This window comes from Manacus vitellinus, unplaced genomic scaffold (assembly GCF_001715985.3).
Source record: "Manacus vitellinus isolate BGI_N305 unplaced genomic scaffold, ASM171598v3 scaffold_106_pilon, whole genome shotgun sequence".
Taxonomy (NCBI): Eukaryota; Metazoa; Chordata; class Aves; order Passeriformes; family Pipridae; genus Manacus; species Manacus vitellinus.
Window position 1 is genome coordinate 483,172 of NW_021938827.1, and position 8,881 is coordinate 492,052.

The following is an 8,881-nucleotide window of genomic DNA, read 5'->3' on the forward strand; positions in this document are numbered from 1 at the left end:
TTAAAGCCCAGCTTGTTCCACCCCCTGTCATGGGCAGGGACACCTTCCACTAGACCAGGTTGCTCCAAGCCCCATCCAACCTGGCCTTGAACACTTCCAGGGATGGGGCAGCCACAGCTTCTCTGGGCAACCTGTGCCTCACCACCCGCATGCCTGAGAGAGCAAAGGTCTGTGCAGAGCCTGTCGTACGGATGATGCTGTATAATCATGAATAATATGTGGGTTTATTTGCATTATGGTAGTTTCCAGCATCCTCATAGGAGAGCAGGGCTTGGATTTGCAAGGGGCCATGTATGGATGTCTTACCAGAGGGGATGTGTCACTGGACCTGTTGGTCACCAAAGCAAGTGAACTCACTGGTGACATCAAGATTGGTGGCAGCCTGGGTTGCAGTGGCCACGCGCCAGTAGAGTTCGTAGCCCTGAGGGATGTGGGACAGGTAGAGCCAAGTTAGGGCCCTGAATTTTAGGAAAAAAACCTGTGAGCTGCTCAAGGAGTTGGTCATAGGGATCCGCTGGGAAACTGCCCCTGGGGACAAGGGGGTAAGAACAGGGTTGGCAGGTCTTTAAGGACACTTTCCACAGAGTGCAAAAGCTCTCAATCCATGTGAGTAAGGAATCAGGAAAGAAGACAAGAGACTGGCATGTCTGAGTCAAGACCTGCTGCTCAAATCAAAGGGCAAGAAGGAAATGGACAGGCAAGTGGGATCATGGAAAGAGGAGGAGGGACAATGGCTTTAAACTGAAAACCAGTAGGTTTAGATTAGATATTAGGAAGAAAATCCTCCCTGTGATGGTGGTGAGGCCCTGGCACAGGTTGCCCAGAGAAGCTGTGGCTGCCCCATCCCTGAAAGCATCCAAGACGAGGTTGGATGGGGCTTGGAGCAACCTGGTCTAATGGAAGGTGTCCCTGCCCATGGCAGGAGGATGGAATGAGATGGGCTTTGAAGTCCCTTCCACCCCAAAGCAGTCTGTGATTCTGAGATTCTATATGTTTGAAGAGACCATCTCTATACAGAGAAACCCGCAGGTGTTAAGATGGAAAAAGGCTGGAAGAATGTGCTGAACCCAGCCTGGCAAATGGAGAAACTGAGGCACAGACCTGTGCATCATGAACAGATCAGCTTCGAGGACCCCACGCCCCACTGGAGGGTAGAGGGGATGTTTTAGGGGGTGGACTGAGCACTACAGACCAGGCAGATCTGAGTGGCCAGTGAGAGGGACCAGGCTCTGCACTGAGAAGTGCAAAGGTAGAAGCAGAGGCAGTGGAAGGAGGAACTCACCTCCAGCATGGAACAGTTTGGGCAGTTTGGTGCTCTCTGTCGGTGGAGCCGAGGGTGTTTCCTGACTGTCCGTGAGTCATTCCCAGTGGGGTCTGTCCTCCAGCTCCTCTCATGCCATGGCTCTTGGGGCTTGCGTTACAGCACCTTGTGCTCCAGCTGCTGTTGGCCCCCACATCTTCCATTCTCCTGCTCTCTGCAGCAATCGGAGTCTTCAGCCAGCACAGCCCCCTTTCCAGGCTCCATCCTGCCCTGTCCAACCCAACCCTTTGGTCTCAGCTCTGCCCTCAGATCACAGCGGGGATCTCCCTGGCTTCCACATCCCAAACCCCTTTGAAACAGTGGCTGAACCACAGGGCTCACAGCTCCCAACCCGCAGCCGCGGGGCCCTTGGCAACAGGCAAACAAACAGCCCTGTCGCTGGCTCCGTCACTGGCGTGATTCATGGTGAGGCCGGGAGGGCTCGCTCAGCCACTCAGCCTCTCCTGCCTGGGACAAACCGGCATGAGGCGTTTTTTCATCACATTTTTCCTTTGATGTCAATCTGTTCGTCTCCAGTCTCCCTTGCCTTTTACGTCCAAACCCCATTAAGAAAACTCCCACTGCTCCTCCACCCACGCGTCTGGGGGTGCTGCAGGAGCAGCTCCGATGCGGGTGAGCCTGGGCTGTGGGGCTGCTCCAGCTTCACCCCTGCCAGTCCCTGGTTCCCCCTGCAAACCACATCCTGGGGTCTCCCCGTGGCCTCTGTGGGGCTCCAGGCTCTTCCCCAGAGCCAATATCCAAAGCTTCCCCCCACGGGGCAGATTTGTCCACCATCCCTTGGGGAAAGATCTTTCCCCCCCAGCACAGATGAGAGCGGCCTCGGGACTGTTCGAACTGTGCAGGGGCAGGAGAAAGTGGAGGGTGAGTCCCCCATCCCCCCCGTCAGTGCCGTGCCATGAGCGCGGCTTCGTGCGACGTCCTGCTCTCATTTCTGTGACTGAACCCGTTTCGTTTTCTCCTTTAACCTGCGGGACTCTCCCAGCGCTTCCGTTTTGCACTATTTTGAGTGCAAATTTTTTTTGGTTGGTTGGTTGGTTTTGGTTTGTTTGTTTGTTTGTTTGTTTTTTCAGCACTAAATGTGGTAAAGCCAACCATCTTTACCCATCCTGCTCCCCTGCGCCCCGGCGGGAAAGCTGAGGGGACCGGGAGGGAGAGGTGTAGTAAAACAGCAGGAAAACAGCCCTGGTGCAGAATGCTCTGTGGAGGGAAATGAATGGAAACGGCTGTGGACACGCCCATCAGGGCTGGCGTGATTTGGCCGGGGCAGCTTCCCCTGCTGACGGATACGGGGAGAGTGCAGAGGGGGGAAGGTGCTCGGCAGCCCCCCGGGGCCCAGGCCCTGGGCTGGTGCCCAGCAGTGCCCAGCAGTACAGGTTCCCTCCCTGGAGGCCGCAGCCCGGGCGCTGAGAGCTGGCTGCTCCCAGCAGCTCTCCACTGCAGGAGGAGCCTGCGGAGGCTCAACACACCAAGTGCACGGAGAGAATGAGTCAGGCCTCGGGACTGGGCGAGAAGTCCCTGAAGGAACAGTGTAGATCTGTGTCAGCGGGGATTTAGGCTGAATATGCAGAAAAAGGTTCTTCCCCCAGAGGGTGGTTGGGCACTGACCACACTCCCCAGGGCAGTGGTCACAGCATCAAGCCTGACACAGCTCAAGGACTGTTTGGACAACGTGTCAGGCACTTGGTGGGATTTTGGGGTGTCCTGTGCAGGGCCGGGAGTTGGACTCCGTGATCTTTGTGGGTCCCTTCTAACTCAGGATATTCTATGATTCTATGGTTTTTCCTGTCAGATCCTGCTCTCTGAGATTGTCAGCATTGCTCAGAGTTGCCTCTGCAGCAGCAAAAGGTTGTAGATTTAGGAGGAAAGAATGGAAGAATGAAGATTTCCATGTCCCTGCAATTTTGAGCTGAAAGAAGCCAACATGATATTTTATATGAGAAAATGTCTGGGATGTTTCTGGCAGGATGTACTGTCACCGAGGGGTTTGTTGCTGTCAGATCCAGGGTGGCTAAAAGGACAAACAGGCTCAAGACAGGGATGAGATGGAGAGTTTGGAGGAGCAGTGAATTTATAAAACATCTCTGGCATAAGAAGACCTCAAGCTACTTACCAGCAGCTGGATGTGCTGGGGCTTGATTTCCTTCTGCCAGTGTGGGATGGGCCATCTGCTCTGCTCCCAGGTGGTCACAGACATCTGGAGACATGACTGCTTCCCTGGGGAGCTGCCAAAGAGGGACAGAGCCATCCCCAGCTGTGAGATGGTGGCACTACCTGAGGAACTGGAACAGCATGAGGTCTGCCGAGGAGGTGGGATGCTATTTCGAAACATGAGGTGCATCCACTCTGTCCCTTCTGCACTGAGGATGCCAGGAGGGATGTGCTGAGGCCATGTCATTCCCAGGCCATCTCTGGCCTCTCCCTGCTTCTCCCTTCTAAAGGCAGTGAAAGGGATGTGAATATCTGCACAGTCAGTGTGGGGCTCTGGGTGTTTGTCCTGGCACTGTCCCTGCTCATGTGCCTTGTCCCCATCCCTTTCCCAGGGCTACAGGACTGCGGGAGTGATGTCTGGGGGTTGCTCTCTGCCACAGCCCCCAGTCAAAGGTGGGGTTTAATCACTGCAGTTGGAGCAGAGGGGCAGGGCTGGATGTTGTGTACATGGGCAAAGTGCAGAAGTGGGAGATGCCACTCTACAGGTTGGAATAGTTCATCCTGAAGCCATTCCTGGAGATATTTGTCTTGTGGGATCCTTAAAGTCCCAAGCAGTAAACACCCTTGAGCAAATGGCTGTTTTACTGTGGGAGCTGCAGCAACCTTGGGCTGCAGTTTCTTGCACTGGCAAACACCCATCCTGGGGATTCCCCAGGACAGAGTGAAGGTGCCAGGAGCCCTGCCCACTCCGGGACTTGGGCCCTGAGGCCCAAGTGTGGGGCTGGGTTGGCATCGTGGAGGATGCTGAGGAAGCTTAGCAGGGCTGTGGTCAGCCCTGGAGGCAAGATGCCTTTTATCCACCTTCAGCGTGGCACTGGGGAGGGCTGAGCCCTGCCAACAATCTGGATCCTCTACAGCTCCATCCCGCACAAACCTCCCTTCGGCACCTCCACTGCCCTGTGAGGAAACTGGAGAGCTGCTGCCCACTGACACAGCCAGGGATTCCTCTGGCCCGGGATGAGGGCTGGCACACTCACGTTCTGCCCACGGTGCTGACTGGGGCTCAGAGGCTCTGGCTTTCTGCGTGCCAGGGTGAGCTGGCACAGACCACGTGGCAGGAAAACCTCCGCTGCCCTGCCAACCACATCCCTGCCCTGGCACCCCTGGCTGTGCCACAGGCTGGAGAGGCAATGCCACAGGACTGGCCAGGGAGCTCCAGAGCACTGCATTTAGGCCAGAGGGCAGACACACCCCATCTCCAAGGGGGAATTTTCCCTTTCCAGCCCATCCAGAGTGCAGCCCATTCCTGTCTGGGGTATCCTAAGGGGCATCCCATCCCTTCCTGGCAGTATCTTAAGGGACATCCCTGCTTTGGATCCTTTTATAGCACAAACAGTGGGAGTGAATAGGAATCACCACAGGCAGCTCTGCTGGTTTATTTGTGAAGTCCCCGGTCCCTGCTCTGCCTTAAGGCACTGCATGCCCACTGAGATCACCCACTGCCAGAGACCCTCAGCTCTCTCATGGCTGAGATGACTCTGCTGCTGCACTGTGGGAAGCAGAGACTAATTTCCACCAGTGTTGAGATTCCCCTGATTTGCCCCAGGTGCCCCTTTGTCTTGCAAAGTGCAAAGGGATTTTTAACTTCTTCAGGTCTCCCCCTCAGAATCGATGTGGGTGAGCCAGGGTCCTACCAGTCACTGTGGTTTGGGGGGCTGTTCCAAGGTGGCATTTAGTGGAACACATCCCTGGATGGTGGGTGTGTACGTGTGTGTGTGAGCCCCCATCCTCTGCCCCATGCTGGCCTGGGCTGGTGCCAGCCCATTGTCTTTTGGCTTTTCCTGTGCATGCCAAGTGTGCTGCTTTGGGAAAACTGGTCATGAGGATGTGAGCGTGACCCCAACCCCACAGCACCGGGGGCTGTGGGGAGCAGAAAACTGGCTTGTTTGGTACCTTACACTCATTCCTTTCAGTGAAATGGAATATTTCGAGCGGATGTTTGTATGGTCTACTGACTTTATGGAAAATAGGCTGACCCTACTCGATAGAAGCAACCCCCAGCAAAGCTGGAAAAGGGGCAGGAGGGCTCAGCATCCCACCTCTGATCCCCCATGTACTTAACTCAGGGGTTGGATAACAGAGCCACAAAGCAACACGGCACCAGATCAGCTTTTCCTTTATAGCTCTCCCCTCATGGGAAAACATGAGATGCATTTTCCATTGGGTCACCTCTTTCCATGTGGCAGCCCAGCCACAGTACCTGTGCTCAGGGTTTGGGAGGGTCTGGGGGAGTGTGGAGCAGGCTGCACACCCCAGAGCACACCCGGCACTGTGGATGGGCTTCTGTCTCTGCTGCTGTACCCATGAGGCCCTGCACAAATGGGTCCCTGCTGTCTTCTAAAGAGGGATTCAGACACTGAATTTTAGGGATGTTTTTTTCTTAAGAGTGAAGCATGGGAATGTGGGGGGACGTGGGCATCCTCATGGTGGTTGCTGCGGGCAGACATCTGCCCCAGCACAGGCAGACAGAGCTGTTCCCATCTCAGGAGCTCCAGCAGAGCAGAGGTGACTTGTTCCAGTGTCCCCAGGGGACATGACAGGTGCCCCATGAGCCTGACCCTGCACCCACAGGGTCTCATCTTCCCATTAGGCCTGTTGTCTGTCCATCTGCTCTGCCTGGCTGCTGCTCATGGGGCAGTTTGCTGCTGGTGGTGGTTCCCAGACTGTCCTGGGTGGAGAGGCTTGGACAGGATCCATGCCAGAGCAGCCTGGGGGCTGCTCTCCTTCCCACTGTTGGATATCAGAGCAGAACCACTGGCACTGTCCTGGCTGTTGTGTGCTGCCAGTCACAGCTCCTCAATAAATACAACTGGTAAATCTATTCATTTTACATCTCTAATTGATGTATTGCTGTAATTACCTTTTATAACAAGGCAATTAAACCCTATTAAAGATTATTAGCTAATTAAAACTCCTCTATACACACACCCCAACCTCCTTATGTGCACAGATTGTTGAGGGGGGTGGTGGAACTGGAAGCCCATTGCAGCCAGAGCTTTGAGGTCAGCATGGCATGATGTGATGGGTCAGGGTGCTGGATGGGGAGATCAGGGAATCACAGGATGGTTTGTATTGGAAGGGACCTTAAAGCTCATCTAGTTCCAACCCCCTGCCATGGGCAGGGGCTCCTTTCACTAGACCAGGTTGCTCCAAGCCCTGTTCAACCTGGCCTGAAACACTTCCAGGGATGGGGCAGCCACAGCTTCTCTGGGTAACCTGTGCCAGGGCCTCACTGTCCTCACAGGGAAGAATGTCCTCCCAACAGCTCATCTAAACCTACTCTTTTTCAGTTTAAAGCCATTCCTCCTTCTCCAGGTCCCACCCTGGCCTCTGCCACCATCTCTTTCTTCATCCTTGGGCATGGCACTTAGGCAGGTCTATAGGGCTAATGGACTGCTGCGTGCACCCAACCCAGCAATTTTCAACTCTCTTGGGTCAAAGATGGGAAAAAATTTGGAGGCTGGGATCTCCTCCTCCTGGTAGTAGGGTGGGTGGGGGTGAAGGGCTAAGGATGCTACATCTTTTTGGCCAGAAGAGAGGGTTGGAAAGAGAAAATCCTGGAGATGGGGTGTATCTGCCCTGGAAAGGAAATAGCTGGAGAAATGGCCCTGTGCTAGGGCCAAGAGTGAGGGGAATGCATCAGCTGGGGAGAGCACTTGGAAGGTGTGGGGGGGACCAGGATGGCTCAGCCCTGGGTTGCTCTGATGCCAAAAGCTGTGCAGTCTGGGAAGTGAACGCAGGATCCTTGCTAAGAGCCTAAAAGAGCTGAAAAGCCACTGGAAAAGCAGCCCACAGGGCTCCCCCGAGGGGCACTGCCTGGCACCATGGCATGTCCCCTTCCTCACCCCTCTGTGCCGGAGCAGCTGCATGGTGTGGGGGTCCCTGGAGCTGCAGCTCCTCTTGCTGCCCCCACTCCCAGCTCCATCACTGCCCACATATGCACAAGTGTTTGCACCACATTTGTGATATTCCTGGAATATTTTGGAGGCTAAAGAGCTGGAAGGGAGTTGAAATTCCAGGGATGTGACTGCTTTCTGCCTTCTGAGTCACATGAGGAAGATACAGCCCAAGCTAAGAGCCTCTCCTCAAGCCCCAGACTCCTGTCCACCCCTCATCCCTCACCCTTCTGTTGCTCTGTTGCAGGGTCCTGCACCCTGAGTTCCTTCGGTGCCCATGGAACCTGGAGAAATCCATATTTGTGGGCTGAAGCATGGCACCCTGCCCATACTGGAGCTGTGGAGCACAGACTGTCCTCCTGGCTCATCTGGTTTGAGTTAAACCCTCCTTCCTCGCACAAGTGCCAAGTGCCTCTTTGCCAGACCCAGTGACCAGCTCAGGGCTGTGCTGGTGATGGGCTCCCCATGCCCCTGTGCCTGTGCTGGGTCAGGATGCTCTTGCCTGCCCTGCTCTACAGTGGGGCTGAGGACATCGCCCCTGCAGCCCCCAGGGGGTGGTGGGGAACAGAGCGGTGTGGGGCTATCTGTGTCCAGAAGAAGAGGGTTTGCAGAGGTGTGGTGTGGGAGCATCAACAGCAATCCCATCCTGGGGAGCTCTACATGCAGCAACTTCTACAAAGGAGCCAAAGTCTGACCCTCCCCAGGGGCTCTTCACTCTGGACTGCCAACAACCACTGCAGGCTCTGGAGCCAGCACGTTCCCTCAGGTCCCCTGTCTTGTCCTCCCCCAGCCTGGGGGAGCCCTCAGGCTCAGCCCCCCAGGCAGTGAAGCGTGGGACTGTGAGCCAGGGTCCTGTGCATGGCAGAAGCTTCATGGGGGTGCCAGAGCAGGGACCGGCTATGCCAATGCCCCTTAGCTGTGATTTTCAGCTATTGCCCAAGCTGGTCCCTCCCTGCCTTTGCCCTGGATGCTGTTTCCCACACTAAGCAAGGAAGCTTTGGCCCCGCTGTCCACGTCCCTGGGGGTGCTCTGATCCGCATCCCTGTGGACGCTCCGGACCCCGGCAGACACCTCCCACTCAGGGAGCACTGTCAGGCAAAGAACACAAGCGCTTTCCCTCCCGCCCAGGGGTTACTTTTTAAAACAAAACAGAGCTGCGCAGTGGCAGGCGGCCCACACGTCCCACAGTGCCCCGCGGCTTGGCAGCCACAGCCCAGCCGAGCGCAGGCCAGACCCGCCTTGGGCAGCGAGACTCTGTGGCAGGAGCGCTGGGGGGCCATGGCCCCGGCAGGGCTCACCATGGGGCCAGGGCCACCACCACCATCATTCCATCTGTGTCCTCTGCCCCACGGCACAGTCCTGCCACTCTCGCCTGCCTTGGGGATGTGACGTGCATGGGGGTCCCCAGGGCTGTGGTGTCTCTGCAGCAGGGAAGGGGCTATGTGCATGGGAGGAT